At 42.7% G+C, this 6,080-nt stretch overlaps 1 protein-coding gene across 1 annotated transcript in view; it reads right to left on the bottom strand.

The window, feature by feature from the left end:
* Positions 1-5,371, bottom strand: part of ZNF365 (zinc finger protein 365) — a 52,285-nt gene extending 46,914 nt beyond the window's left edge. Inside the window, exon 1 of the mRNA XM_073596258.1 lies at positions 5,237-5,371. The gene's annotated coding sequence lies outside the window, so the exon portion shown is untranslated. The remainder of the gene's footprint in view (positions 1-5,236) is intronic.
* Between the last annotated feature and the right edge of the window lie 709 nt (positions 5,372-6,080).

A 6,080-nucleotide genomic window follows, 5' to 3' on the forward strand; every position in this document is an offset into this window, starting at 1 on the left:
CAGTGTGGGCAGGTCCTGCTGGAAAATGAAATGAAGTGAAGTATCTCCATAAAGCTGGTCAGCAGAGGGAAGCATGAAGTGCTCTAGAATTTCCTGGTAGAGGGCTACGCTGACTTTGGACTTGATAAAACACAGTGGACCAACACCAGCAGATAACATGGCTCCCCAAATCATCACTGACTGTGGAGACTTTACACTGGACCTCATTGCTACTTGGATTCTGTGTCTCTCCGCTCTTCCTCCAGACTCTAGGACCTTGATTTCCAAATGAAATGCAAAATTTTACACAGTCTGTGATGATTTGGGGAGCCATGTCATCTGGTTGGTCCAAAAGTCAACGCAGCCCTCTGCTGATTTCATTTTCCAGAAGGACTTGGCACCTGCCCACACTGCCAAAGTACTAATACCTGATTTAATGATCATGGTATCACTGTGTTTGATTGGCTAGCAAACTTGTTTGACCTAAACCCCATAGAGAATCTGTGGGGTACTGTCAAGAGGAAGATGAGAGACACCACACCCAACAATGCAGATAAGCTGAAAGTCGCTATCAAAGCAACCTGGGCTCTCATAAAACCTCAGCAGAGTCACAGGCTGATCGCCTCCATGCCACGCCGCATTGATGCAGTAATTCATGTAAAAGGAGCCCCGACCAAGTATTGAGTGTATACTATACTGTACATGTACATACTTTTCAGTAAGCCAACATTTCTGTACTAACCGCTTCAGCCGCGGACCATTGGCTGGCCAAAGACCAGAGCACTTTTTGCGATTTGGCACTGTGTCGCTTTAACTGACAATTGCGCGGTCGTGCGACGTGGCTCCCAAACAAAATCAACGTTCTTTTTTTTCCCCACAAATAGAGCTTTCTTTTGGTGGTATTTGATCACCTCTGCGGTTTTTATTTTTTGCGCTATAAACAACAAAAAGTGTCAATTTTGAAAAAGAACGCATTATTTTTTACTTTTTGCTATAATAAATATCCCCCAAAAATATTTAAAAAAAACATTTTTTTTCCTCAGTTTAGGCCGATATGTACTCTTCTACATATTTTTGTTAAAAAAAAACAAAAAACACAATAAGCGTATATTGATTTGTTTGCGCAAAAGTTATAGCGTCTCCCCTCTAGTGCGCAGGCGCAGCGCTTGAGCCAAAGCTGAACACCTGAGTCAGCTGTACACACAAACTCTCCAGCAGAATGTATCTGTTTACATGGTTGAGAGAAAACTACTTAACACTGGCAGGGATGAGTAAAATGATTATCTTTTTTTTATTGATGCAAAACCTTTATCCAAAAAGGGAAAACATTTTTGCTGTAACTTATTATAAAGTGTGAGCTGGAGTTTGGCTTCAATGTGTTAGTGAATCTATATCTGCTAATACATTAAACACTACCCCCCCTCCCCCCCCAGACTGACAATGCTGCTGTCTGCTATGCCTCCTGTGTTAAAATCAATAAATGCTTTCACACTGCGGCAGTGTGCTGGCAGGACGGTGAAATAACTCCTGCAAGCAGCATCTTTGGAGCATTTTGGAGCGCTAAAAAAAGCGCCCCTCTTCAATTAAATGAATGAAAAGCGCCTGAAAAGGGCTTCAAAAGCTCCTCAAAATGGTGAGTCACGTGACCTTCGAAAAAGCACACCGCTAACACCTCAAAAGTGCCTCAAAAGCGTTTTATGGGCAGTTTTCAAGCGCCTCAGTGTGAAAGGGGCCTTAATCATCATCTGTAGCATAGGCCCAAGTGCCCCTTTTAGGCCCCTTTCATACCACTTTTCCGATCAGGTCCATCTGACAGTTTTTCAGGTGGACCAGATCAGAACGTCAATTCCCCCCCTATGGACTGGCGGGTGTAAATGGACTTGTTTCCGTCTATACCCGCCTACCTCCGATCCACTAAAAACAAGCGGAAGGGGATCCATCCTCTTCCATGTAGGCGGATTGGATCGGAGGTAGTAGGGTATAAACGGACAGCGGAGTCCGTTTACACCCAGCCACCCATAGAGCAGAGCAGGCTCTGTCCGTGTCCACTTTGCAAAAACTGAACAGACAGACCTGTCATCAGCTCTGATCGGCAGAAGATCTTCGAACGTATTCCCTGCTGATCTGAACAGAGTCCCCCCTGTGTGAAAGGGGCCTTATGTCAGCCATACATGGGTCGAATTCCGAACTAATTTTCTTTCGAAAACCGTAATTACAAGTTTCCGTTCGAATTTCGCACCATTAGTGGGCCGCAGCAATGGATGATTTCCGTGTGGCTATGAAATTTGATTGATCAGGCATGTTGGAAATTTTTTGAAAAACAAACTTCTAATCAATGATGTTAGAATCGTGCGAGAAATATAATCAAAAAAGAAATAAGCATGAGCTGTGACCTGGAAAGAAAAGAAGATTCCCAGCCACAAAATTTCTTTTCTGTAGCAACATGAAGTGAAATTGAAGGCTTAGTTGGTCGAATTTCTAAATCAACTATGGCACCATCGGATTACAAAATGCACAAAATTTCTGATTTTCAAAAGAAAATTTGTTCGGAATTCGACCCATGTATGTATTAATGTGACCCTTCAAGCAAAGAGAAGCAGTGGACCAATGGTCAACACCTTCTCTCACTTTTCGTGAGTAAAGCCGGCCATAGATGGATCGAAACCCAGCCACTTCAGCAGGAACCAGCCGAGATTCGATCCATCTCTGGGCAGGCTGATTTACCCAAGTCGATCCATCAATCGACTTTGGTACAGCCAGTATGTTGGATTTTCAGCGTGCGATTATTGCTAGTGGCTATAGCCGCTAGCAGTAATCACTGTGTTCTCTCGGCAGGAATGACTCCCTGCACAAGAAAATCACGTACTCTATGGCCTGCTTAATAGTGGGTGCTTCCAATGTTGGAAGAGCTCATAATGACCTTCAAGGGGTACCATAAACAGCTAAATCCTTGCCTGAATCCTTGGCCACAAAATTGGGTTGGGATTGGAATTTTATAGTCAGCTTTATTAGAAGTTTTTGCAGTTACTGGTTTTGCAGTTACTACTGCCTTAAGTCATGTAAACTAGGAGTATTACATGCATTTTTACATGGTTTTTCATGCATTCCCACAGACTTCAATTGACCAGAAAATTAAGTAAATGCATATAATACTGTATTGGACATGCCTCATGTTTTACAACACAGCGCAGAGATGTGAATGGCTTCATTGGAATCAATGTATTTTCATAAGCCATCCACATCTCTGCACTGTTGTAAAAAAATGAGGCAAAACCAGTAACTGCAAAACTGCTTAAAAATGCACAGAAACACGAGTGTAAAACAAGCCTAAGCACTCGTTCTCACCATGTGACTTGTCATGTGATTTGGCAGGTCCAAGTCACATGCTATTGTCAGCAATGCAACTGTTCAAATTGGTGCAACGCCGACTTTGCAGTTCCGCGCCAATTTGAAAAAAAAAAGTTTCTGTACTCTTTTTGGCGATTTCAGGTGCGACTTGCATAGACATCTGTGCATGAAGTCACATTGATGTCAGCCAAGTTGCACCTGAATTTGCACTGACATGCCGCTTTGAAATTGGGCGATTTCAAGTGAAGTCAAGCAATTTCAAAGTCGGATTCATTGTGAACGGGGGTTAAACGTCCTATTTTTGCTACATTTTAATAAGTATTCACAAAAATAATAAACCAAACAACTAAACGTTTCCAAATTCTAAAACAAAGGCAAATGTTTCAAAACAAACTGTGGAGGAAAAAAAAGTGGCCTTTAATATGGGTTGAAGAGAAGTTCTGCCACAGAAGCACCAAAAGAATATCTTGTACTTGACAAATATTTTATTCATCCAGTGTATATATGTAAACATCCACAAGGATAATATACGATGTGTGACATGTGTAATTCAGTTGTATATTGATCATGCAGTATTGCAGTCATTGGCCTACAAGCGCATAAAATTGATCTGTGTAGCAAGGTTAGTATTATTTACGATACGTCCTCTACTGGACATTTAAGCTGAACTCCGGGTTAAGGAAATATTATTTAAACAGTGCATGTGTATGTGTATCCTTACTTGAACCTTGGTGTGGTTTGTTTATTTCTTACAGGTGTGTGCAGCAATTTAGAGTGAAGGATTGTCCCTGTGCAGGAGCTTCCTATAATACAGACTGCTCACTGCTGCTCTCTCTCCTTGTGCAGGGTGACTGGTCTGGTGTCCGCCCCCTCCTGTAGTTTTCTGCAGGCAGCCTATAGTGGGTGGAGTCTGATAGGACCCTCCCACAGCTCTGCTCTCAGCACAGTAATTTAGTGATGCAGCTGCAGTGATCTGCTACTTTTACAAGGTAACATCTGGATTTGCAAAGGCATTTGGTGCACACAAATGTTTTAATCCTCTGGCTACTGAAAAAAATACATTTGTGCCTGGAATTTAGCTCATTTACAATACTCATGTTGGTGTGTAGTTCTTTATGCATTTTGTCTGTTTTTTTTTTTTTCTTTTTGTTTTTCCCACATTTTTGGTGCATTTATGTACAAAAAAATGCAATATGATGCATCTTTTTACATGTGAAATCACTGCCATGGTGTAAACAAGGCTCATTGCAATACGCTCGCTTTTCTTGCATATGCGTCTGTACTCCGTTTGGAAATGTATTTAAAAAATATGGTGTAAAGGAGCCCTAAGAGATGATTTCTGATTGGTTGTCATGGGTTCCTCTATATATGGGTCCCTGTGTTCCCAGCCTGGTATATTTAGAAGGGGGTCAGTCCAATCTAGGGGGGTCCAGGATTTTATTTCTAGGGGGACGCGTGCTTTTATGAACATTTCAAGCGGTCCAAATAAACTTAGGCAGCCTTTTTTTTGCGATTTTCTGTTTCCAGGGGGATCCGTCCACACACAGAGACGTAACGGAAACAAATCGCCAACCACCAGAGAACACATCACCTTCTCCCTGGAAATCTGTAACGAGGCAAACACAGCTACCCCAATATGGAGGACATAAGACAGGGAACCACATTGTATGATCTGATCCCACTCCTCCCTACCATGGGAAGAGGTCAGTCCATACACAGACTGCCCATCAATATCCTCCAACCTGCAAAGAGAACTGTCATGGCTGTCCTCTCTTGTGGACCAGGCTGGAAGGGGTTAATCTGGGCTCCTTCCCTTTTATTGAATGTTTGTAAACATGCTGGGTGTGGGGGAGGGGAGGAGGATCACCCCCTCTGCATCTCTAATCACAGAAGGAGACTGCTCACTTACCCGACTTGTTGCTGATGCTGCTGGAAAAGCTCTTCACAGCAGAGCCGTAAATCAGAGCATCGCTCAGAGTGTTCTATCCAGAGCTGGAGGGATGCTGATCACCCATGTGCTGGAGTTCACCTGTAAGCTGGCCTCTCATTGGTTACTGAGCCAGCTTCTCTGATTGGCTCGTGGAGTCTCCCAGGCTGGGTAGCTCTCCTCTTCTGGAGGATTATGTCAGCTTTCCCATAGAGCTGTGTGTGTTATAAGGAAAGGATAATAAAAGGATGGATGTAGATCTCTCCACACACAGCTCAGTCCTGATCTCCCTCCAGAGATATGACAGCCTGCTGCCAGTATACAGTACATGTCTGAGGGAAGAAGGTTCACCAATAACGAACAATGGCTGCTTCAAGTGACACTAAACTCGGCTTGGAAAAAAGAAATAAAAGCCAATAGTAGAGTTGCTGACTTTTGAAGTGGAACTAAACCCCCAGAAATACTTCCCTCCACCTTCCAGCGATGCATTAGTTACATCCCTCACTGGCCGCAATGTCCCTCTGTCCCTCATTCCTCCTCATTTGTCCCCCATTTTTGTCTGATCTATATAGATGTATATAAAATGCACGGTTTATCTTTCAAAAAGTGTTTTGCAGCTTTGTAATTTCCAAAAGTCAATATAAAGGAATAATAGTAGTTAAAAAAATAAAGCACTTGTGGGTTTAACCAATCTTGCTTTTTTTTGTAAAATTCTTGTTTAAAGGGGCGTGGCAGGGGGTGTGTCCTATGCCTGCATACTTTTGCTGATAAGTGTCCCTCATTCCCATCTCAAAAAGTTGGGAGGTATGCATTAGTTACATCCCTC

This window comes from Aquarana catesbeiana, linkage group LG08 (assembly GCF_042186555.1).
Source record: "Aquarana catesbeiana isolate 2022-GZ linkage group LG08, ASM4218655v1, whole genome shotgun sequence".
NCBI lineage: Eukaryota > Metazoa > Chordata > Amphibia > Anura > Ranidae > Aquarana > Aquarana catesbeiana.